We start from the raw sequence: 27,840 nt of genomic DNA, 5'->3' as shown, positions 1-27,840 counted from the left end.
CCCAATTGGAATAAGGAGAGAGCAGAGCCGCCGCCCGCACCTGCAGGAAAGATACGCAAGCAGTATGAAAAGACAAGGAAAGAAAGGACCACAAGCAATGCAGGTCAACGCAACTTTAGAAGAGGTAACAGCTGCAGCAGATGGAATGTCAGATAAAGAATTCAGGATATACATGCTTCAGATGATCTGGAGTATCAAGGAAGACATTAAACAGCAAAATCAGACAATGAAAGATCACTTCGACAACGAATTACGCAAACAAATCCAGGAAGCAAAGGATCAACTATACAGGGAGATAGAGGTTATAAAAAACAAGCAATCAGAAATCCTAGAAATGCAGGAAGCAATAAACCAACTTAAAAACTCAATGGAGAATACTACCAACAGAGTAGAACACTTAGAAGATAGAACATCAGACAATGAAGACAAAGTATTTCAACTGGAAAATAACATAGACAGCTCAGCAAGACTGTTAAGAAACCATGAGCAGAACATCCAAGAAATATGGGATAACATTAAGAGACCAAACTTAAGAGTCATTGGGATACAGGAAGGTACAGAGCTCCAAACCAAAGGAATGAGCAGTCTATTCAATGAAATAATACAAGAAAACTTCCCAGACTTGAAGAATGAGACAGAATCCCAAATCCTAGAAGCCTACAGGATGCCGAATGTGCAAAATCATAAGAGATCCACACCTAGACACATTATAATGAAGATGCCCAACATACAGAATAAGGAGAGAATTTTAAAAGCTACAAGAGAAAGGAAGCAGATTACATTTAGGGGCAAGCCAATCAGGATAACAGCTGATCTTTCAACACAGACTCTGAAAGCTAGAAGATCCTGGAATAACATATTTCAAACACTGAAAGATAATGGGTTCCAACCAAGAATTGTGTATCCAGCGAAATTAAGCTTCAGGATGGAGAATGAAATTAAAACCTTCCACGATAAACAAAAGTTTAAAGAATTCGCAGCTAGAAAACCATCTCTTCAAAACATCCTAGCCAAAGTATTACAGGAAGAGGAAATGGAAAATAACAATGAAAACCAAAAGTGGGAGGTAGGACAGTAAAGGGGGGGGGGAAACAATCAAAGAGGAAAACAAACAATGTTTAGTAACAGAAATAAACAAATATGGCTTGAAGAACAACCCATATCTCAATAATAACCCTAAATGTTAATGGCTTAAACTCACCAATTAAGAGACACAGGCTAGTAGAATGGATCACAAAACAAGACCCAACAATATGCTGCCTACAGGAGACGCATTTGATAGGAAAAGACATACATAGGCTGAAGGTGAAAGGTTGGGAAAAATCATATCACTCATATGGACTTCGGAAACAAGCAGGCGTGTCCATACTCATATCAAATAAAATAGATTTCAAGCCAAAGTTAATCAAAAGAGATAAAGAGGGACACTACATACTGCTTAAGGGAACCATACACCAACAAGACATAACAATCATAAATATTTATGCCCCAAACAATGGTGCAGCTATGTTCGTCAAACAAACTCTTCTCAAGTTCAAGAGTCTAATAGACCACCACACCATAATCATGGGAGACTTCAACACACCTCTCTCGCCACTGGACAGATCTTCCAAACAAAAGTTGAATAAGGAAACTATAGAACTCAATAACACTATTAATAACCTAGACCTAATTGACATATATAGAGTATACCACCCAACATCAAGCAGTTACACTTTTTTCTCAGCAGCACATGGATCCTTCTCAAAAATAGATCATATATTATGTCACAGGGCAACTCTTAGACAATATAAAGGAGTAGAGATAATACCATGCATCTTATCTGATCATAATGGAATGAAACTGAAAATCAACGATAAAAGAAGGAAGGAAAAAGCATACATCAATTGGAGAATGAACAATAGGTTACTGAATGATCAATGGGTTATAGAAGACATCAAGGAGGAAATTAAAAAATTCTTAGAGATAAATGAAAACACAGACACAACATATCGGAATCTATGGGACACATTGAAAGCAGTTCTAAGAGGAAAATTCATTGCTTGGAGTTCATTCCTTAAAAAAAGAAAAAACCAACAAATAAATGATCTCATACTTCATCTCAAAATCCTTGAAAAAGAAGAGCAAAACAACAGCAAAAGAAGTAGAAGGCAAGAAATAATTAAAATCAGAACTGAAATTAATGAAATCGAAACAAAAGAAACAATTGAAAAAATTGACAAAACTAAAAGTTGGTTCTTTGAAAAAATAAACAAAATTGACAGACCCTTAGCGATGCTAGCGAAGAGAAGAAGAGAGAGAACTCAAATTACTAGCATATGGGATGAAAAAGGCAATATCACAACAGACACTTCAGAAATACAGAAGATAATCAAAAACTATTTTGAATCCTTATACTCCAATAAATTAGAAGATAGTGAAGGCATAGATAAATTTCTTAAGTCATATGATCTGCCCAGATTGAGTCAGGAGGATATAGAAAACCTAAACAGACCAATATCAATTGAGGAAATAGAAGAAACCATAAAAAGACTACCAACTAAGAAAAGCCCAGGACCGGATGGGTATACAGCAGAATTTTAAAAACCTTTAAAGAAGAACTAATACCAATACTTTTCAAGCTACTTCAGGAAATAGAAAAGGAGGGAGAACTTCCAAATTCATTCTATGAGGCCAACATCACCCTGATACCTAAACCAGACAAAGACACTTCAAAGAAAGAAAACTACAGACCAATATCTCTAATGAACCTAGATGCAAAAATCCTCAATAAAATTCTGGCGAATCGGATACAAAAACATATCAAAAAATTGTACACCATGATCAAGTAGGATTCATCCCTGGGATGCAAGGCTGCTTCAATATACGGAAATCAATAAATGTTATTCACCACATCAATAGACTTAAAAATAAGAACCATATGATCATCTCGATAGATGCGGAAAAAGCATTCGACAAAGTACAGCATCCCTTTATGTTCAAAACTCTAGAAAAACTAGGGATAACAGGAACATACCTCAATATTGTAAAAGCAATCTATGCTAAGCCTCAGGCTAGCATCATTCTGAATGGAGAAAAACTGAAGGCATTCCCTCTAAAATCTGGAACAAGACAGGGATGCCCTCTCTCTCCACTTCTCTTCAACATAGTTCTCGAAACACTGGCCAGAGCAATTAGACAGACGAAAGAAATTAAAGGCATAAAAATAGGAAAAGAAGAAATTAAATTATCACTATTTGCAGATGATATGATTCTATAACTAGCAGACCCAAAAGGCTCTACAAAGAAACTATTAGAGCTAATAAATGAATTCAGCAAAGTGGCAGGATATAAAATCAACACGCATAAATCAAAGGCATTCCTGTATATCAGCGACAAATCCTCTGAAATGGAAATGAGGACAACCACTCCATTCACAATATCTTCAAAAAACATAAAATACTTGGGAATCAACCTAACAAAAGAGGTGAAAGACTTATACAATGAAAACTACAGAACCCTAAAGAGAGAAATAGAAGAAGATCTTAGAAGATGGAAAAATATACCCTGTTCATGGATAGGCAGAACTAACATCATCAAAATGGCGATATTACCAAAAGTTCTCTATAGGTTTAATGCAATGCCAATCAAAATCCCAACGGCATTTCTTGTAGAAATAGAGAAAGCAATCATGAAATTCATATGGAAAAATAAAAGACCCAGAATAGCAAAAACAATGCTAAGCAAGAAGTGTGAATCAGGCGGTATAGCGATACCAGACTTCAAACTATACTACAGAGCAATAGTAACAAAAACAGCATGGTACTGGTACCAAAACAGGCGGGTGGACCAATGGTACAGAATAGAGGACACAGAAACCAATCCACAAAACTACAACTATCTTATATTTGCTAAAGGGGCTAAAAGCATGCAATGGAGGAAGGATAGCATCTTCAACAAATGGTGCTGGGAAAACTGGAAATCCATATGCAACAAAATGAAACTGAATCCCTTTCTCTCGCCATGCACAAAAGTGAATTCAAAATGGATCAAGGAGCTTGATATCAAATCAGAGACGCGCCGTCTGATAGAAGAAAAAGTTGGCTACGATCTACATTCGGTGGGGTCGGGCTCCAAATTCCTCAATAGGACACCCCTAGCACAAAAGTTAATAACTAGAATCAACAAATGGGACTTACTCAAACTAAAAAGTTTTTTCTCAGCAAAAGAAACAATAAGAGAGGTAAATAGGGAGCCTACATCCTGGGAACAAATCTTTACTCCTCACACTTCAGATAGAGCCCTAATATCCAGAGTATATAAAGAGCTCAAAAAATTAGACAATAAGAGAACAAACAACCCAATCAACAAATGGGCCAAGGACCTGAACAGACACTTCTCAGAGGAGGACATACAGTCAATCAACAAGTACATGAAAAAATGCTCAACATCTCTAGCTGTCAGAGAAATGCAAATCAAAACCACCCTAAGATACCATCTCACTCCAGTAAGATTGGCAGCCATTAGGAAGTCAAACAACAACAAGTGCTGGCGAGGATGTGGGGAAAAGGGTACACTTGTACATTGCTGGTGGGACTGCAGATTGGTGCAGCCAATTTGGAAAGCAGTATGGAGATTTCTTGGAAAGCTGGGAATGGAGCCACCATTTGACCCAGCTATTCCCCTTCTTGGTCTATTCCCTAAAGACCTAAAAAGAGCATGCTACAGGGACACTGCTACATCGATGTTCATAGCAGCACAGTTCACAATAGCAAGACTGTGGAACCAACCTAGATGCCCTTCAATAGACGAATGGATAAAAAAAATGTGGCATTTATACACAATGGAGTATTACTCTGCATTAAAAAATGACAAAATCATAGAATTTACAGGGAAATGGATGGCATTAGAGCAGATTATGCTAAGTGAAGCTAGCCAATCCCTAAAAAACAAATGCCAAATGGCTTCTTTGATATAAGGAAAGTAACTAAGAACAGAGTAGGGACGAAGAACAGGAGAAGAAGATTAACATTTAACAGGGATGAGAGGTGGGAGGGAAAGGGAGAGAGAAGGGAAATTGCACGGTAATGGAAGGAGACCCTCAGGGTTATACAGTGGAGGGGGTAGAGAGAGAGGAGGGGAGGGGAGGGGAGAGGTGGGGAGGGGGGAGGGTGGATGATGGGAAAGGCAGTGGAGCACAACAGATACTAGTATGGCAATTTGTAAATCAATGGATGTGTAACTGATGTGAATCTGCAATCTGTGTATGGGGTGAAGGTGGGAGTTCATAACCCACTTGAATCAAAGTGTGGAATATGATATGTCAAGAAATTTGTAATGTTTTGAACAACCCACAATAAAAAATTAAAAAAAAAAGAACCATAAAAAAAAAAACATAAATAAGCAATTTGTCAACGTACTTACCATCTCATTTCTGTTTTCAAAGAACAACAACAAATATATACAAATGTGAACAGATAGATGTATGGTAGATAGGTGTATGGATGAATGGATGGATGGATAGTGAACAGTTGGAGGAAGAGATGGACAGATGGACATAGAAATGTTTGTTTAAGAATTAACATAAGTCTGGAAGGATAAGTATTAAGCTCTTGACATGGAGTACCTACTCTGGTTATGGAATTATAAGTTTCAATAAATGAAGATGAAAGGAGAGAAAGTTCATTGTTTAATTTATAAAAAGTTTTAGCCCTGGAACATTATGGAAGAAAACTGATAGCACAAAGAGAAGGTAGATAATAAATTAATTTTATTATCTCCAATCAGACATGTTTCTTACCTTTGTCTCTGGGCATTAGCATGTGAAGCAAATAGTGTGTTAGATACCTGTTTTCCTCTGTTGTGAAGTCTGAGTTGAGAGTCTAATTATCTGGCAAAAGGATTGACATTCATAATAAAGTCAATAAATGGACTGCTTGTACCATGGGCCATATGATCAACATGCTACAGACTCAGAAGGACCTGCAGCCTGCAAAAGTACCTAGTCATTAAAAGAACTAAACATGTCAGAATAACTGAGGACATTAGCAAAAGATGTCATCAGAATACCCTGATGACAGGGCAAATGAATCATATCCCAGGGGATGGTATACCAGGTAGTTCAGTCTTTAACCAGGTCTGGCATATAAAAATCATAACACATCAAGACCAAGTTGGTTCATCCCAGGAATGCAAGTTTAACTCAATACTAATAATACTATAATTTCAATACTGTAATACTATAATTTCACCATGTTAACAGAAAAAAAAGGGGAAAAGATGCATACAATGAATTTGATAAAATTTTGTATTCAGACATTAACAAAATTCTCAGGAAACAAATAATATAATAGAATGTCCTCAGGTTGATAAAAAAGATCTATCAAAATACCTATAGCTCACTTCAAATACTAGGGTGAAGGACTGAAAGTATATCTCCTGAGATCAGGTAAGATGTCTGCTCTTGTCCCTTTTATACAGCACTGTACTAGAAGTTCTAGCTAGGCAATATGGTGAGGAAAAGATAAAAGATATCCAGATTGGGAAGAAAGAGGTAAAACTACCTTTGTTTGCATAAAACATTATAACATAAATTATATTGAATTTACTAAAAATGGTAAGTGAATTATGTAAGGACCTAAGGTACACAGTCTATATAGAAAATTTAAGTGCACATTAGCAAAGTATAATTGGAAGTGGAAACTCCAATTTTGGGATCTGGAGCAAGTCTTTTAAATTTTCTGGGTGCAAATATGCTGTCAGTTCAGGCTTCTGAAACAGAATACCACAGTATGGTTGGCTTAAACAACAAACATTTTTCCAGTTCTGGAGGCTGGGAATTCCAAGATCAAGGTGCCAATAGATCTTTTCCTGGTCTGTGCACAACTGTCTTATTGAATCCTCACATAGTCAAAGAGAAAACATCTCTTTTCTGTTTCTTCTTATAAGAACACTGATCTCACTCATGCATAACTTAATTATCTCCCAAAAGCTTACTTCCAAATACCATCACACAGAGAGGTTAGGATTTCCAAATACAAATTTAGGGAAACACAAACATTCAGTTGATAACAGTTATCTAAGTAATGAGGGAATCAGAGTAGGATGGAATGGTCTCTACAGGCTCCTTCTTGCCTTCACTGTTAGTGGTTCACTAGTCTGTCATGACGTGAGATCAGAAATTCTGTTGTTTGCCATTTCATCTCACAGTCCTTGAACCATAGGTAGTCAACAATAGCTTTTTTAGCAAGAAGAGAATGAAACACTGAAATAAACTATGAAGGAACAATAGCAAGATGCCACTTTTGAAGATTTTTTATGAAGTAAATAGCTGCCATCTAGAGAGTCTTATAATTCTAAAGTCAGAGACTAATCCACATGGTCTCTTAAAGTCACTTTTGACTCAGATCATTCCTATCTGAGAAGAACCATAATGAAAATGAGCCTCCAATCAGAAAGCTATTGTTTAGAGCTGGGCCTGTTGCTGAGTGGTAGGGCACTTGGTTTCCACATGTGAATTCCTGGGTTCAATGCTCAGCATTGATGGAAGGAAGGAAGCTAACTTGAACCTGGTACTGCATTAGGTATGAGTAAGAGAAGCATAACTAACTCTGGTGAAGTACACAATTTACTAATTGTTCCTCTGAGAGGCAGAACTCAGGATAGATTGTAATTATGTTCTATTGTAAGTGGTCAGGAGTCAGAAGCTCAACTGTTTGTAAAATTACACTCTAAAATCTATTTCTTGAGTCATAGGAAGCAAAGACCTTTGGCTATAATAACCTCAAATCACAGAATACTTAACCTAGTTTAATGTGCAAATGACTTTGAATGGATCTGAGATTTGCATACTTAATTATTCTTTTGATAAGCAGGCTCTATAAAAAAAAGTTTCAGCCTGCAGGCCTATGGAATAATCATTGTCAGAATGTGTACTTCACCAAAGTTAGTTATGCTTCACAGTACCTCTGGGAGGAGTTCAGAATAAAACTTTACCTGAAACACACACAGAGACACTCACAAACAGAGAGTAGCTAAAATCAATAAATTATTTTTTTATTTTTTTCTACATTTGTAGTGGTGCATTATGTTTTGTACATAATGGTAATATTTGTTGTCACATATCCTTACGTTTACACAATATCTATCCTTGGTACTTTCCTCTCCTCCTCCCTGCCCCTGGTTCCTTTCCTCTACTCTATTGATTTACTCAACTGAATCATAAGATCCCTCCCTCTACACCTTTTCCTTTTTCCTCTCTGGTTTCCATATGATAGAAAATATAAGACCCTTGACCTTCTGAGTTGGACTTATTTCTCTTAACACAATTTTCTCAAGTTCCATCCATTTTCTGCAAAATGACATATTTTATTTTTCATTATGGCTGAATAAAGCTCCATTGGGTATATATATATATATATATATATATATATATATATATATATATATATATACCATATTTTCTTTTTCCATTTATTTGTTGATGAACACCTAGGCTATAAAACTAAGTATTTAAATAATAAGGAACTGAGAAATTATTTTTAATGGACCAATATATACCAAACTCAGTGCCAGACCATTCTAAAGAATCTGTTGTCAAATAACCACTGAATGAGTTGCAAAACATAAATGTATGTAGTATATGCGTATGTGCATGCACATGCTCATATGTTCATGTGTAAAAACATTTAGCAGGAACTCATTTCAAAGAGAGAACAGGATGATTGAGAAAAACAAAAACAAAAAATGTCCCCTAGATTTCTAAACATAGCATCCACACAGTCAAAAGCACTTATGTGGGTAAAAAGATATTAAAATGGAATTGTTAAACAAAGTGAAGGCTGCAAACATAATGCACCCCTTTTCTCCCCCTTTCACTATCCACTTAAATTCCTTCTATTTGTGGATTAGTCATGGTCCTACAGAGAAATAAAACTTATAGGATATTATTGTTCCCCCTTAGCCAAGGCTTTTGTTTTCTGCAATTTTATTTCCAACAATCAACTGCAGCACAAAGATATCAAATGGAAAATTCCAGCAATAAACAATTAATAAATGTTAAATTATATGCTGCTCTAAGTAGCATGATAAAATTTCTGTTCTATCTGAGGAATGAATCAAATCTTTCTCCAATTCATTCACACTGTACAGGCTACCTGTTGTTAGTCACTTGGTAGACTTCTCCATTATCAGATGGACCATTGAAGTCTCACAGTGCTTGTGCTTATTTACTCAATAATGACCTCAAAGTAGGGATCCTAGTACTTCCTCTAGGTGAAAAGGTAAAGTTCTTAACTTAAGGAAAGAAAAGGTTCTAAGCTGAGGTTGCCAAAAGTTATGGTAAGAATGAATCTTTTACATGTGAAATTGTGAAGAAGGAAAAACAAAATTCATGCTATTGTACCTCAAACACAAGTTATGGTCACTATGCCTCATAAGTGCTTAGTCGTTCACCTCATTTCATCTCATGATGTAGACAGTTTACCATCTCATATCATCACAAGAAAAAGATGGGTGAGAACAGTTTGATATTTTTTTGAAAGAGAGAGAAGAAAGACATTTATATAACTTTCATTACAGTATGTTGTTTTGATTGTTTATTATTAATCTCTTATTGTGTCTAATTTATAAACTAGTCATTTCCTAGGTATGTATTCATAAGATTCGTAGAATTCAGTACCATTCATGGTTTTAGGTGTATGCTAGGAATCTCGGAACATATCCTCTGCGGATAAGGAGGAACTACTAGGTATACATATGGATATGTAATTTTTACATATGTGCACACGCACATGCACAAAGAGATTGATTTTAAGAAAAGAGATTGACTTTCAGCCAATTGGATGAGCATGACTCATGTTATAAAGCTTATCTGGTTTACTCAGTCTAGTGATTTAAGTGCTAATCACATCTAAAAATACCTTCACAGAAACCATCTAAACTAGTGTTAACCAAACAAGTGGGTACCATGGTCTATCCAAGGTGATCTATAATAATCATCAACCATGGATGAAGACAACTTGATCTAGAGGTTACATTTGTCTCTTCCAGACTCTTTGGGAACATTACACTAATCAGAAACACATTTGAAACAATTTTTTTGTTGTTGTTTTTTTGTTAAGGTATTACAAAGCTTAACATTTCCTGAAAAATACAAAAGATTCTACTTGAGTTTGCAATCCATGACACATGGAATTTCTGGTTGACCCTCACTTTGAGCATATTGTTCTTTGGAATCACAGCTTATTTGGGGTAATGTTATCTCTTAACCCTCAGCTTCTGATAGTCCTTGGCTTTGATTCTTTTTCCCCCAATCTAGCCTAAAATTGTTTCCAGAAGCTAAATCTGAAATTTTCAAATACTGAAATTGCCTAATTATCAAAATATAATTAAAATATCGAAAACTGATGGAAATAATTTAAAATTTTAAGCAAGAATTTCCTTAAACTTTGCTCTAGAAAATGACAGTCACTGTGTGAAGAAGAGGTAAAGGGAGGAGAGGGGTCTAGGGTCAGGTGAACTCTGTAAATGTTGTGATAAATATTTTCTTTTCGGATTTCTCTGAACTTTATATACTATTCCAGCCTACATAAAGGAGAAATAAGTACATACATTGCTTTTTCTTTTGAACTTATTTTATAACCAAATCTTATTTTTTCATGGAGCATTCCTGTTATGGGTTGGATCTGGAATGTCCCCCAAAAGCTCATGTGTTAAAGACATGGTCTCCAAAGCAGCAAAGTTCAGAGGTAGTATTGCTGGGAAGGGATTGGATCATAACAGCTCTAACCTCATCAGTGGATTAATCCATTTCGTGGATTAATAATTTGAATGGACTCTTAGGAGGAGATGAAAACTGTAGCAGGTGGAGCCTAGTTGGGAAAAATAAGTGACTGGGGTCATGAATGTGGGATTACATTTTGTCCCCACCCTTTCCTGCTACATTCCACCTTCTTTCTGCTTCATGGCCATCATGAGCTGAGCAGCTTTCCTCCTTCACACTCCCCACCATGATGTCTACCTCACCTTAGGCTCAAAGCAATGGAGCCAGCTGCCTGGTCTTAAACCTCTGAAACTATGAGTCAATGCAAAGTTTTTCTTTTAAGTTGTTTATGTCAGTTATTTTGGTCACATTGATGAAAAGTAAGTACAATCTCTAAGAATTTATTTTCCACAAGTATGTGTTTTAGAACAGTTGCCCAGTGTTAAGGACTACGTTTTTCTCTCTTCTCCTAGGCTAGAGAATCCTCTCTACCCTGCCCAATTCTGCTATTCACAGAAAAGTGGCCAGAGTGCCTGCCCCCAATCCCAGAAAAAAGTAAGAAGCTCAAAAGTGACCACAGGAGAGACTGTTACAAAGTATATAGGAGATGTACGAGGAGGTTTGTCCCAATTGGGAAAAGTTTTCCAAGAACACATGATTCTCTGTCTTCCCACATATCTGGGTCTTCATGAATATCGTTATTAAAATCTGTGAGTGCAATGCATTAAAGACCATGATTTCAGGAACTGGATGCTTTCCTGTGTGACAGCAGAAAGCAGTAACCAGGAGATACAGGAATTTTAGGAGCCCAGCCCCCAGCCCCAGGGAACTTATATGTAAAACCCATTTTCAGAGCATCAAACTATTCATTCTTGGGTGGTTTTCAAGAAGAGAGTTTCTTCTCTTATATTTTCTACCTTTCTATTCTGGGGACTGCTTAATTGTAAGTAATTCTGTTTCTAGTTTTAATTTAGTAGAGAATATATTTTTCTCATGACTTGTAACTTGCATATCAAGTAAGTCATAGTCTGCTTTCTGCCTACTCTCAGGATTTCATTGTGTATAAATTTTACCACGGAGACAAACCAAAGAACATTTTCATTATTTTTATGGCCGAGAATCATTTTTATATGTTTGCTTGTTTCCTCTTTATTCCTCGTGGTTCTAAAGGTCATTTTACTCCATTCTAAAGCACACTTTGTAACATGGTTATGATTGATTAGTGCAATTCCCTCCTGATATTAAGCATTTTCTTTGCTCCTGTTCTTTCATAAAAAAAAAGTGTGTGTGCACATTGTGTATGTGTCCATATACCTTTTAGTTATTAATGTTTCTTGGAAAGTGCTAATCTAAGTGAAATAAATGTATAAAATAGTGTAGATGAAAATTGACCTTCATTAAAAATATTGAGGTTTCCTGTAGGAATTGGTAGATTTCTCTATTCAAACCTTGAATTCCCCTCTCTACATTTTAATGATTCCATGCATCTGCTGAACATGTCTCAATTGTGTGTAAAGTCTTTTGATTCTGTGCTATGCTATATTTAAAGTGATGCTATATTTGGTTGCCAATGTTATTTCTGTGTTCTATACTTATGATTTCTCCATCAGGCAGACAGTCAAGTCATCTGAAAATGCCACTTGGCCTCTGTTTCTATTATTCTCTTTTTTGGTCTAAAGGCATTGCCTGTTTCCCTGAATCATAAATATTAGCAGGGGGAAGTAGTTTCCTTTTTTCATCCCTAATGACAGTGAGAGAAGAATATGACAGTGGATGCTCTCCTTTTGAGATCTGATCCACGTTAGAGAATTATGCAAACGCTCCCGATTTTTAAAAATCTTAAATTAACACAAAATACTGAATATTAGAAAATATTTTCTATTTCATCATCTGAGCTGAGCATATGTTTTTCTACTCTGACATACTAAATATTGAATTTTTTTTTTTACATTCTTGGAAAGAAGCATACTCAAGTCACAGCCAAGCAAAGTAGCAGCCTGGTTGCTGGCCTCTTCTTCAGAAGATCTGATCAACAGAATCCAGGAAATATTTTAAGGCCACCTCAGCTCCTAATTAAAGATTTGTGGAATTTAGAAATGATAAATTCAACTTCCAAGCGGACTTTCTTCACTGAGAATATTGCACACATATTGCCCTTTATCTGTGCTAAGAAAGTCTTTGGTATGTTTTGTTTTATTTGTTTTGGGCCTCACAGAATGAATTAGAAAATACTCCCCTTTCTTCTTAAGTGTTTGTAAAGGATTTGTATTAATTCTTTATTATATATTTAGTAAAATTCACTAGTTGAAAAAAATAGGTACGATTTTTAGAGATATTGCCATGTAAGTTTATGGTAATTATTTTCCTAATATTTATGTATCCAATTTTGCCAATTTTCAGTTGTTAAGTACTATTTGATTTTTTATTGCTATCTTTCAATAAATTGCAAAATACTATTTGTTGAAAGTTAAAGCCTACTTTAAGGTATGGGGCACAGGCCTCTAATCCCAATAGCTCAGGATACTAAAGCAGGAGGATCATGAATTCAAAGCCCATCTCAGCAACTTAGTGAATCCTTTGCAACTTGGTGAAACCTTATCTCAAAAATAAAAAATAAAAAGGACTGGGCTATGACTCAGTGGTTAAACATTCACAATCCATGATACCAAAAAAAAAAAAAAGTTAAGACTGATAATGACTCTAATTTGTTAAATTTATTGGCTCTAAACTGATTTTCTTTGTGTTTTCAGGCTGATCTTTTAGGACCCTAACAAGCCTTGATGAGATATGATTTCAAGATAAATATTGGCATACAGCATTTCAGTATTTTTCTAATGAGTCTCTATGGAGTCTATCAGGATTCTATTTTGATATTCAGTTCTCTTATAGATGGTACTAACAAAAATATATAACTCTAGGTAGGAAAACTATAAGGTAAATGATTTTAGATAAGTTAAAGGTGAAAAAATAAAAATGCAACGACAGCTTCTGCAAGTTGAATTTTAAGTACACTTTCTGAATTTTTTGGATTGAGAATGTAGCCCAATTTCATTCTGTAGCCACCAGAATTAGCCCCATGACAGCTCACTAGCACTACCTGGCACTTTGTTAAGTATTCCGTATAAATTCCTGCTTTCATAGGCAGAGTTTTAATTTTAATTAATTTGCCCTGGTGCAGTGTTCTTATGGTTGGGATTTTGGATTGATTTCTTAAGTAATAATGAAGGTTACTAACAAAAGACCATCCAGGCTCACATCATCTCCTCCCATACTCCCAATTTAGAACATCAAATAAGTTTAACTTCCCCATCTCATTTGCAATTATTTCCTTAAATTGCATTATATCTAAAGGGAAAAAAAGCTGTGTTATTCCTATTTCTCTTACCTAGTTCTGGATTACATTTCAAAATGATGACAATCAACAGGCTATAGAAAATGGTGTATTTATAGCAACATGGTAACAAACTTAATTAAGTAATATCAGAGATGAATTGAAATCTCCATGTTCTTTCTCTTGATTCAGACAATTTTTGTCATGATCTGAATACTCAGATGGAATTACGTGGCTTGATTACTTTTTAAAGTGATTATTGAGCTCTCCAGATACTTTTTGGTTCCTCAGGATCAGTTATCCACATTTACAAGTACTATATGTAATTGGCAAAAAATCCATTTCACTTACACTTTTTTTGAATCACCCCATTGTTGGTAAAATTGTGTTTGACAGCCCCAGATTTCATTATATAAAGTAATTTAATTAAGTATATGATTTAGGGTTCCATTAAAGCTGTGTCTCAGATTATACAACTTGGACAACTTGGAAAGACTAGGCTAACACAAAGACTAGAGCTTCCATAATCATATAACATTCCATAATCATATTCCATAATCATATCATGGAATCAGTCTATATTCTTTATAAATAAGGACCATAGCAATAGCTTAAAATTTTATTTGCTGCAGTATAGCTTATACTATGGGCAAACTTAAGACACTACCAGAACAATAATATTGAGAGTTCAATAAATGAAGAGAGCCAGTTTATTTGATGATATGAGCCTAAAGGCAAAATAGACATCATTGATCATCTAGCACACCTTTTAGCTGAGATGGAAATCCCCTCTACTATGTACCTGGTAAGAACTCTTCATTTTTTATTCAAACAAGTTTAATAATATTAAACTTCACTTGCTCACAGAGAATTCCACTACATTTCAAAGCAGCAGAAAATCATCCCATTCTCACAGTGAAGCTGGTATCCTCTGGAGCCAGACTGAAGGTTCAAATTCCATTTCTGCTATCTCCTCACTGGGAAGTTAGGTGGATTTCATAAAATCCTTGTGATTCAATTTTGTGATGTGTAAAGTGGATTTCTGTAAAGATAAAGCTGTTAAGTATGTTTAAAGAAACAGCTAATGTTGTATAAACACACAGAATGCTCTCATGAAAGCAATAATATTTTTTAAAAATTCTTTTACACATTAAGGTCAAATATCTGTTTCTCAGTACCTTAAACTCTTTGGTTCTAGTTCTGATTCTAAAGCTGTACTATGGAAAATGTATCCCTATTCTACATTTCCAGTCTTGGCTTGCTTTTCTACAGGCAAAGCATTACCAAGTTTCTAACATACATCAACATTATGTTGAAGTAGTGGAGGCCTAGACTAGGACTCATATATTTTTTGAATTTTTGGCTGATTCCCTGGAACGCTACAATGCTTTTTAACTTTTATTGTATAGACCTTAGAATATATCATGTATTCAAAAATTTATTTATATATTCATATTAGCAAAAATTTAACCACTAAATTTAGGATGAGGGAAGTATGCCACATTTTAATATACAAACACACAAATACATGCACACATACATTTTTCTGCTTGTACGTACTATAGATATAGATAGAGACATGTTTTAGAAGCCCCATTTCCCCTAGAGAGGCTTCTTAAAACTTAGGAAAAGGCTGAACCAAAATGAATTGCAAGGCCTTGGGGTGTAGCTCAGTGGTAGAACAATTGCGTAGCATGGGCAAGACCTTGGGTTCAAGCTCAGCACTGTAAAAGAGAAAAAATAATCTTTGCTGTTGTTTTAGTCAGCTGTTTCATTGCTATAACCAAAGGATCTGACAAGAACAACATAGAGGAGGAAAAGTTTTATTTAGAGTTCACAGTTTCAGAATTTCTCAGTCCATACACAGACAACTCCATTGCTTTGGGCCCAAGGTAAGGCAAAACATCATAGTTCACAGGTATGGAGGAGAAAAGCAGCTCATGACTTGACAATCAGGAAGCAAAGAGCTCCCCTCAACAAAGGCACACTCCCAAAGACTACCACCTCCAGCCACATGCTACCTGCCTATGGTTACAACCCAGTTAATCCATTCAACTAGATTAATATACTGATTAGGCTAAAGCTCTCATAACCCAATCATTTCACCTTTCTTGCCTTGTCTCACACATAAACTTTTGGGAGACACCTCATATCTAAACATATAGTGTCATATCTAAACATTAATTATGTCATCAAGTTATGATAGGGAGAACTGATGTCACAAAATTAATAGTGAGTAATTAATTATGACTTCACTTTCAGAAAGCAGAATCATTTGCTTTTCCAGAGTACTCTACTCTTACCAAGACTTTAAGAGGTCAGAGGTCCTCATCATGAAGGAAACTACAAAGAAGGGAACAGCATTCATTAGTCCTAACAATTTAGACTGTGAAGCCTGTGGTATAAAGAATGGAGCTTACTACCTATAGCCTTTGAATTATAAATACAACCAGCAAGATGATTCTCATAAATGATGTTTAAAAACAAGCCCTTTTACCAGACAGATTAGAGGTTAGCATGAAATAAAATATACCAAAATTTAAAAATCACTCTGAAATTATAAAGTAAAAATAAAATTATCAAGGCTGTAGCTGTTGGCATCATTTAGATTTAGGGTCTAATGCACATTTTCTCAATATCTAGATTATTTGTACTTTCCAAAGCATTCGTACATGGCTTTTGGGCAAGAAATCTGTACCAGATTTTTTAGATTTTTCTCTGACTCTTCTATTCATTTGTTGTTTTCCCAAGTTTGGACTGATTTCTCAGAGGGTAAAAAACAAGTCTTCTTATGAGGAGACCACTAAAAGAGCAGCTATTTCATAAAGGTAAGTAAATATATCTTGAGTCAAAAAAATAGTGAATCATCAGAGCAACAATTCTATACTGCTTCAAAAGCTACTTTGGGAAAATGTAAGGCTTTAATACAAACATTCATCAAGAAAAAAGTTACAAAAACACTAATATAGAAGAAAAAAACATTAACATATTTGGAATGCGAAAAGAATGCCAATATTGAGTACTCCCTTTAGAACTCTGATAATAACAGCAATCTTATTGGCCGTGGAGGCACATTTGACTTCTGTTCTCCTCTTGTGGCACATGGTGAGTCTTCAGGAGGCTTAGCTGAAAAATTGAAAGCAGATGGCCCTAGAAGAGAATACAGTTGCTTCTCTTGCTTCAAAGCTCCTGATCAGGCCATCAATCTGTTGATGTCATGCCAGTTTCATCACTAGGAAATAATGGCTCAGTGAAAAGAAAAAAAGTATTCCTGAGAAATGCCCCTAGATATTCTAGAGTCTACAGCAGCAGAAAGCTCTGTCAATGTTATTTTTTGAGGTTCACAGGCAAGAATTACCTTTAACTGAATGAATAAAAATTTCCAATATTTCATAGAATTTTCACTAGGAGTAAGGTATGGTTTATTCATTATTTTTTATTCAAAAGAGATTTATTTATGGTATCTATATATTAGGAACTGGTGAAAAAATAGTGAATAGATAGGCACACTCTGTTCATGAAATGACACAGTCACAGTCCCCAATTTTAACTAAGCATCTTCTAAGACTTTTTTTAGAAACAAAATTCCTTAGCCCCCATCTCCAGACTTTCTAAATCAAAAACTCTGGTGATGGTGACCAGTAATATGTTTTTAAAAGGCTTCAAGTGATCTGATGTCCCTAAAACAGACAAACCAGACATTGAATAAAAAAGTGTAATATTGGAAACTTAATAAGCAATAAGGGAAACTTACTGTGGGAGCTTAGAAAAAGTAGTTTCTTACAGATAATTCATTACAGGTACTGATTTTGAAGGCATGAGGTCACTGGTAATTGTGAACAGAACAGATTTTTTAATAGTAACCAAGCTTTTTTTTTTTTTTAATCACGAAGGCCACTTGTTAACCTTGTAAGTAAAATCTTTGAAGGCTTAATATGTAGTCCCTCAATGCTATATGGCATTTTCTCCCATTGCAGGCTGAATGAAGCACAGCTTGGATGAGGTACTGACCCAGGTCTCAGTGTCTTGTGAGTTCTCGTGACAGTGCTCTTCCCGACTTAAGATGTGAAGCCCATGTGAAGGGTTCTATTTTGCTTTTTGAGGAGTCCTGTTGTACATACTGACACATTCTACAACAGCATTATACAGTCTGGGTTTCACAAGCATGTGCTTTTATAAAGATGATCTGATACCAGGTGATGGAGTTCACTTACCTTTACAACTGAAACACTGGTTTGCAGTCCTGGATCTACATATAAAGATATGTTGTGGAGCTTTTTAAAAGTACCTAAGCTGAGACTTCAACCACAGAGATTCCACTGTCTGAGGAAAAAAAAACAAAACATCACTTTTAAAAGGCTCTCCAGGTGCAGTCAGGTCTGAAAAGCACTCAGCTTTGCTACTTAAACTTGATGTATCATATTATGAGGATGCTTGCAAGAACTGTGAATCTCAGGATCTGCTAAACCAGAATCAGCATTTTTAATTTTTATTCTTTAACTGGTACATTATAATTATACATATTATGGGATTCCTTGTTACATATTCATGCATGCACACACAGAATCAGTATTTTTAACATTAAGACCTCCAGGTGATTGCCATATTCATTGTCATGAAACACTAGCCTGAAGGATTTCTAATTAATTCCTCTCTTCTGAGGCATCTAGACCACTAATATGAAATCTCAGCACACATATTATCTATCCCAGCCTGAGTGTGGTTTGATATACCTTGGGTATCTGTAGTTTGTCCTGAAACATGCCTTTTGTTTGTTTGTTTGCTAATGCCTCAAAAAAGTTCTCTGGGCACATGAAAATACTCATTAAAAGACATTTATTTGGTTTAGAAGTATATAGGAATATGATCCCACAACCATTTGGGGATGATTTTAAATACCAAATTAGTGGATTTCTTTACAAACCTCATATGCAACATGTAAATGAGGGAATATTGTATCTGGTAGTATCCTCTACTGTCTAGGCATCAAGTTACCAAGGCTAAGTTATTAATTTCACTTACTCTTAAATAATGCTTATCTCTACAATAACCATGCAAGCAAAGTATTATTATGCCCATTTTTGCAATAGGGAACTGAGGTCTCCGGAGGGCGGTGGTTAAATTGCCTAAAGTTACATAACTAGTAATTAGCTTAGTAATCTTTCAAACTCACCTACCAAAACACTAAAGACCAAGATCTTTTCACTACTCTAACTTGACTGCTTTAATTCTGAAACCTTTAGTAAAGTGTTACACAGATCCCCTCCTATACACATCCTCTAGAATGTATTAATAATTTCTTCTCTTACTATTAATAAGTGATAACTGATTGTATCTTTTCAAAACTGTCCTTCATTATCTGTTGAAATGCCAAATACCCTGCACTTGGTCCTAATATGTCCTTTATTCAATTAAAATGCTTATTTGCAGAAGAATCAATTTTGAATATTAATAAATTATAGACAACTTTGATTGTATCTGGCATATTTTTGAACCAGACAAAAAAACACCTTTTTGCCATTTCTGGTTTTTTCCTTAGCTCTACTAAATTAATTCAATTACAGGCCTTGTCTGGCTGCAGAACACTGAACTTTGGGTGCCTGCATATATTTATAAATTAAAAGTGCGACTTTACAGTTTGCTCATTACTCTGGATTTGATGTATACATGAAGAAAGCAGCAAAATTAAAGTAATAAAGCCTGTCTTTAAAAAGGCATTTAATCCCTGTAGTTCTGGTTGGTGGAAAATGACCTTGGCTGAATCTTTCACGCACCATTGCATTTAGCTTAGGATGCATAATTCATACAGCATCAATTAGCCAATAGTAGAATCTGCAACAAGAGGGAATGTTTCATATAAATCACTGTTGGCCAAATTGCTGGGACAATTAATAAAGTAGAAAATCTGTGGACATCAATTCATAGGCAACACAGATTCATCAAAAGCAATTCAGTTTCCTACACTTCTTGGAAAGAAATCACACACAAAGAAAATACCAGATATCATTTAATCACTATTTCTTAGGAAGGGCTGATCAAGATAATATTATTTGTTGTTTTTATTTATGTGAACAGGTGCCTAACATAAGTGGCTCATTTGTTTGGCTTAAGGCACTAAATAACAGTGCCATTCTATGAGTTAAAATACAGCAATCAAAGAAAAGTACCCCTACATGTGAAGCATTTATAATCTAGTATAGATGTCCTATGGGACCACAGGGCAATCTATAGGTTTCTTCAAAATGCAGATCATCTCATCATGCCAAAGTTGAGCTTCAAATGCTATTTTCATTATTTCCATATGTGTCACAAGTAATCTAAAGAGCTAAAGAGCTTAAATTTGCCTATGTTTGTTAGAGATTTATGTATAATTTATATTAAACATTTACATATCATTTGTATATATAATCAATGTGTGTACATGTATATATATATATATATGTGTGTGTGTGTGTGTGTGTGTATAATCTGCACATATATATGGGTTTTTAATATACAGATTAAAAACATAAAATATATCTAAAAATAGAATATATCCAAATACCCAGGAAATTGGTTGTGATGTACACAGTACATTTCTGTAATGTCCCAAGGTTTTAGTGTTGTTGAGGTTTTTGTTTGTTTGTAAACAAATGTGAATCAGTTATTCAGAGTCAATAATTTTTATAAAGAAGTGGATAATTGAAATTCAGTTCTTTCTTTTATGAGTATCTTAATTTTCTAAAACTATTTGTTAAAAAATACATCTTTTACTCATTGATATGAAATGTAATCTATATCATGCACTACATTTTCACATAAGCATTAGTCTATTTCTGGAGTTTGAAATACAAGTGAAGAAACTTATTTTTGACATGTGTGCTATCCTTTTTCCTTGTTTAAAGAAATGACTTTGTTCAAAAATAACTTGAAACCATATATAGAGCAATTAAAAGTAGAGTAACATCTTTTTAAATCACTGATTCCTCACAAAAGAGTCACATAGGTGTTATTTTTATTAACTGGAAGAAGAAAAATGAGGGGGACCTTCATATATAAGTAAATGATTATAACTTGGCTGTACATCAGTCACATGGAGAACTTGCAAATATCTAACTATTTCTGAGCCCCATTTCCTGGAGATACTGATTTAGTTATTATAGTCTAAAGCCCACCAACAATATTTTTTAAATATCTAATTTGAGTTGAATGTGTAGAAAAAGTTAGGAACACGTTTATGACTAGTATATTATAGGGCAATGTGTCTCAAGTTTGAAGCTGCATAAAAATCACCTGGAGAATTTTATTTATTCTTAGATTTTGATCCACTAGGACTGGGGTTGACCTTGATAGTCTACCGGGTTCATAGGCTTATTTTGCTGGTCCTTAGACAACTTTAAATAGTAAGAGGCCATAATTCTTATACTTAGCTGCCCCATTGGAGCCACTGGAGATTTTTAAAATTCCATTTCCTGGGACTCACCCCAGAGATTATAAATTTCTAAGGAACTGAACAGAGGCCCAAATGCTATAAACTAACTCCAGTGAAAAGGGACACCATAAAATTTTAGAAACTTAAAACCTGCAGTCACAACAGTCATAATAGTCATAATAACCAAAAAAAAAATAGAAACAACACAAAATGTGTGTCATGTGGGTAAATGCAATGTGGTCTATTCATCCAGTGGGATATTATTTGCCACAAAAAGGAATGAAATACTATTTCCTGCTGTAATACATACCTTGAATACATTATGCCACATGTCAGAAGCCAGACACATGGTGTACGGTTCCATTGATTTGAAATGCCCATAATAGGCAAATCTATAGCTTCAGAAAGATTAGTGGCTGCTTAAGGGATGAAGATAGGAAGGAGACCTGGAAAGGGGAGTGGCTGATAATGGCTGTGCAGCTTTTCTGGGAGGGATGATGAAAATTTCTACAATCAATGGTGACAATGGTTGTAAAATTCTGAGAATACTAAAGACCATTGAACTATTGTATACTTAAAATAGATGAATTGCACAGTACATAAATTATATTTCAATAAAGCTGTTATTATTTTTTTTAATTCTGCTACCTGGACTCACCCCAGAGATTCTAAATTTCTGTGGGGTGCAACTTGTGTATTTGTTTATTGTGTGTTTGTTTGTTTGGCTATTTTTTAAGATCTCCACAGATGAGTCTAGTGTTTGAAAATTCCTAGTATGAAACAGTGATTCTGAAAATTACTCAAATTTTTTTACTTTCTCTGGAGCATTAATATGCTAATACCCCAGCCTCAGGCCAGACTAACCAATTCAGGATTCCTGGGGTGGATCCAGGCATGAAGATGTTCAAAAAACACTCCCCATGATTTGTGTGTGCAGTTAAGTTTGAGAACCACTGATACAGATGAGATTGAGAAGTGTATTAAGAGTAGCCCAGGATGGTTCCAAAGTTTAGCTATTGTGAAATGTGCTGCAATCATGGCATTTGCAGGTAAATGGATGAAATTAGAGAAGATAATGCTAAGTGAAGTTAGCCAATCCCCCAAAACCAAATGCCAAATATTTTGTTTGATATTAGGAGGCTGATTCATAGTGGGATAGGGAGCTGGAGCATGGGAGGGATAGACGAACACTAGATAGGGCAGAGGGGTGAGAGGGGAAGGGAGGGGGCATGGGGTAATAAATGATGGTGGAATGTGATGATCATTGCTTTTCAAAGTACAAGTATGAAGACACAAATTGGTGTGAATATACTACGTATACAACCACAGACATGAAAAATTGTGCTCTATATATGTAATAAGAATTTTAATGCATTCCACTGTTATATATAAATTAAAAATTTTTTCAAAAAAATATTGAACAAATTTCAAACTGTTTCTCCCTCCTTCTAATGCCATTTTCTAGCATGTTCACAGTAGCAATTAAAGTACAAAATATATAATAGTGGAATAAAACAAAAATATATGCAGAGGATTTTACATAACAAAATAAGACATGATAAGAGATGATAATAAATAAAAACATAATATTTTTGGGTTATAAATTTGCATGTTTAACTAAATATAATTTCAAAATCGATGTAGCACTTTTTAAAATAATGAAAATACATAATTATTCAGCTCTTGGAATGGGCAAGAATAAACAAAATTCTTTGAAAAAAAAGCATGAGAATAAACTTCCAAATATCAAAATATACCATAAGGCCATAATAATTTGGTCCAATAACGCAGCCAAATGAGATTTTCCTGCTGTGAATCCACAATCACCCAGTCTCATGTATTTAAAGCCTTCAGAGTTTTCCTTCCCATTCATTCTCAAACATAAGCAGGTAATCAAGTTATAAAACAGCAAAGAAAAATTTCTACTAAGAAAGATAAAGCCTAAAATAAATAATTGAACAAAAATAACTTGAACACAATAGACCATGCAGAGGAGAAAAGTTAAATGAAATCAAATTGTTATCAATATTCCTCTAGATGAATATTATGCCCAAAACACAGAAAACCAAATAAAAAATAGGCAAGTGGAACTACATCAAGCTAAAAATTTTTGTGCAGCTTAGGAAGTAATCAGAGTGAAGAGGAAACCAATAGCATGGGAGAAAATATTTACACACTAGATATCTGATAAATGCTAAATAGTCAAGATATAAAATGATCTCAACAGAAGAGTAATAATAAATAATAAGCCAGTTAAAAGTGGAGAAAGGATTTGAATAGCCATCTCTTCAAAGAAGACATACAAATGACCAACAGGTATATGCAACGGTGTTAAAAACAATTAATCATTAAGGAAATGGAAATCAGATTCATAATATGATATTATCTCACCCCTGGTAGGATGGCCATTAGTTTTTAAAAATCAGAAAATAATGTTGGAAGGGAATCAGAGATACACAATGATGTACACTTTTGGTGCAAATGTATTATGGAAAACAAAGATAGAGGCTCCTCAAATATTAACAAAAGAAACTACATGATCCAATATCCAAAAGAATTAAAAATAGGTTATTGCAGAGGTATTTCCATTCCCATATTTATTGAAGCAATCACGTAAATGTCCATTGACAGATGAATGGATAAAGAAAATGTGGTATGTACATCAAACAGATATTATTCAGCCTTAAGAAAAACAAGGAATTCCGCCATATTCTACAACATCAATAAAACTTGAGGACATGATACTGAATGAAATAAGCCAGTCACAGAAAAATACATGCATCAGGATTCCACTCACTGGAGGTATCTAAAATAGAGAACAGAAGGACTGGGAAATCGTTATTTGTGATGTTTAACTTTATATATCAGCTTGACTGGACCACAGGGTGTCCAGATATTTGATAAAACATGATCCTGGTAATATCTGAGGGATTTTTGGAAGAAATTAATATTTGATTTAGACTCAATAAACCTGATTGTGCTGTCTCATTTGGAAAGCCCTCATAAAAGCATTTAAAGGTCTGAAGAGAACATAAAGGATGACTGGTCGTGAGTAAAAGTGAACTCATCCTACCTGATTTCCTGAAACAGTACTGTCATATCCTGTCTTTGGACTTCAAAGTGTAACATCAGCTCTTCTTGAGTATTCTGTTTTTTGAGTATTCACAAGTACTCTTGTGGTTCTGTTTCTCTACACAACCCTAACCAACCCAGATGTACAGAGTGTCAGTCCTGAAAAATGAAAAAGTTCTAGAGATTTGCTCTACAACAATATTCATCTACTTAACCAGTTTACATGGTGGTAAGAGAGTAGATTCTGCATTATGTGTTTTTTTTTACTATGAGAATAGAATAATCATAGAGATAAACACATAGCAACTATGAAATGAGAATGGATGGTCTTATTTTTTTTTAAAAAAAGAGATTAGAAAAAATAGAGAAAATTTCTCAAAAAGTAGAGCAAAATATAAAAGTGGAAAATATATTTTAAAAGTCAGAGTATCCATCAATAAGTCTAACATCTGGCTAACTGGCATTATGGAAAGAGAAAACAACAAAAGATAGAATGCCATCATCAAGGAAATATAAGTTTCCATAACTGAAAAGTACACTCTCAATTGAAAATATGTTCCAAGATCACTCCAGTATATGGATGAAAACAGGTGTTTGCCAAGAGACACATCGTGAAATTTCAGATCATTGAGGAAAAGTCTCCAAGCTTGCAGTGATTATACAGGTGATATATGAGTTTTAAACATCAAAATTAATTGATTTTTATACTGCTTTTTTCAAAATTTTAATATCCTGAGATAGGTAAACAGAGACAAAAAAATTAAGATGAATAGATTGATAAAACAAGGAATCTCCCCTGGTTTGTCATCTGTAGGAAATAAACACTGATGCCTTCAATATTTCTCACCCACCCCTGGGTTGATGTGCTCCTCTAAGACCCTCTGAAGGTGCAATGCTTCCTAGGCAAAAATTTGGGAGAAAATGAGGTGATATGGTTGAAGAAAACTGCCATGAATCCTGCTGCCCTGTGCCACAAAATAAACCTGAATTCAGAATACTACAATCTAGGCCAAAGTACCATTTTTGTAATATCCCACCTTCCCTTAACAGAAATATGTTATTTTATTTCTGATGGGAAAAAATGGCACCTGATTAAAGACGACTTCGATGACACTGATAATTTAAATTATCCCTCTCTTGGTGCCCCAGAGATTTTAATAACTGATGCAATGTTGCACAACAAGGATCAGAATGAGTAGGAGGAACACCTACCTGGTTTTATCTTGCTTGTAAAGCAGAAGTAGTGTAATTGTAGAACTGGAAGTGGAATAAAGAAACAGGCTTACCTGCTGACAGATTCTTGAAGGAGACCACTTGTAAGAAAAATCCATATGGACACTACGGATCAGGAAACTAACTCATTTAAAACTATCAGTATTCATGGTATACCTTACACACATCCAGGAATACACATACTTTGGTTTGAAGCCACTGGTATGGGAAAAATTACTGATTCCACAAAAAAAAAAAAAAAAAAGGATTTCCAGGTCAGGAAGTAGACTTTGAACTATAGAGAGTTAGAGGAGAGCAGAGGTGTAGCTGGGAGTAGAGAATTCTGGAGCCAACTCAGTACTGATGAACATATTAAGACTGCTGGTCTTTATCTTAAATTAGTGTGAATACCTTCAAGGAATCAAGGAAAATTTAGTCAAATTGACATTTTGAAATTTTATAGAAAATGGATTTGATTTGATGGTATAGGTACAGGAAGAAAAAGTTAAGAAACTTTTCTATTACAGGAGAGTCTATAGAAACTTTGTGATAGTTGTAGAGATGCGGACATTTAGCAGACATTTAGAAAATGAAATCAATAGAAACATGAATTATTGGATATTGGGAAAATGGAGATGAAGGTGTCAAAAATGACTTACAGGCTTCCAGCTTGCAGATCTAGAAAAATTTTCATTATTTTCTAATTATTTTTCTGAAAAACATATAGATACAGTGTGAAATAAAAAAATAAACTTTTTAACATAAGGAACATAAATCTTCAAAAGTAGACAATTTGCTTTATTATACCAGAAATATAATATCATGTTTACAATGCAATCATAGATAATGAAATTTTTTTAAGCAAGATGACTGACATTTGATATTCCACAAATGTATTTTTAAAAAAAGCAAACAGGTGTTGGACTAGGGTTATAGTTCATTGACAGAGCACTTGCCTACTATGCAAGAGAAGCTGGGTTCAAACCCCAATACCACAAACACAGACACACACACACACACACACACACATACACACAGAAAAACAGGTGTTGCATCTTAAGTACTTGTCTTTGAAATATTAACATTGGCCATCTTTCCAATGGCAGCAATGCATTACCCTTCCATTGTAATTCTCAAAGCAAAACCATTTCTCAAGTGAACAGTTGGTCTCCCATTCTAAGAAACCAGCTCTCAATGTTGCAAATGAAGTAACAATTCAACATCAATGTTATTTTTTGACCTATATGTCTTCCACCATATGAAAACTGAAAATAATACTATATCATCAAATTCTCCACTTTCTTGCACAGTTCATCTGGACAAAATAATCAAATACCACATTGCTGGAAACACTATCAATTCTCCTGTGGTTATTTTACAAATAAATTTCTTTTTCTCTACTTTTATATAACACATAAAATTTTCATATTGTTGAAATGAACTGTGCAGAGGAAAAGGTAAATGCCAGCAGGCATCTAAATATTGTAGCATCTGTTATATTTTACACTCTGTAATCACAAATGTTATAAAGCTTCATTGCATTCAAGGCTGGATTCTTCACAAATTATTGAAGATTGATAGCTGTAGTAATTGTCATTACACTTATATTTTTATTAGATTGAAATGCACAACCCTTCTAGCTTTTTATTTTGTTGTAATATCTTTTCTTTCTCTAGAAAACTAATTTCCAAATGTCTATTTTATATTTTCTTGTGAATGTGTAACATTCATATGATGGAAATTAGCATTTTTCAACTAAGTGTCCAAAATTTGGAGGCTGTTTGTGCACAAATGCATGTTTGAGTGTATGTCGGCAAATATTTGCATGTGTGCACACATGCGTGTGTGTATCATCTAATTAACAAAAGGTTTTATCTATACCAAGTAGGCCAGAAATGACCTTTTGTTTGGGTTTTACACCTCTGAGCAAACATCATTTTTTTGCTTTCTTCTTAACCACTTGTTAGATTCCACCTTACCTTCTTTCTACTTTCAGGTCTAACAGTTATTAAGCACCTACCTACTATGAGTTTGTACCACATTGAGTGTTGTTATGGAAATAAACTTTTGTGA

This window comes from Marmota monax, unplaced genomic scaffold (assembly GCF_021218885.2).
Source record: "Marmota monax isolate L192 unplaced genomic scaffold, Marmota_monax_Labrador192_F-V1.1 WCK01_AAM20220418_F8-fsc00034, whole genome shotgun sequence".
NCBI lineage: Eukaryota > Metazoa > Chordata > Mammalia > Rodentia > Sciuridae > Marmota > Marmota monax.
Note: the sequence above shows the minus strand (reverse complement) of the source record.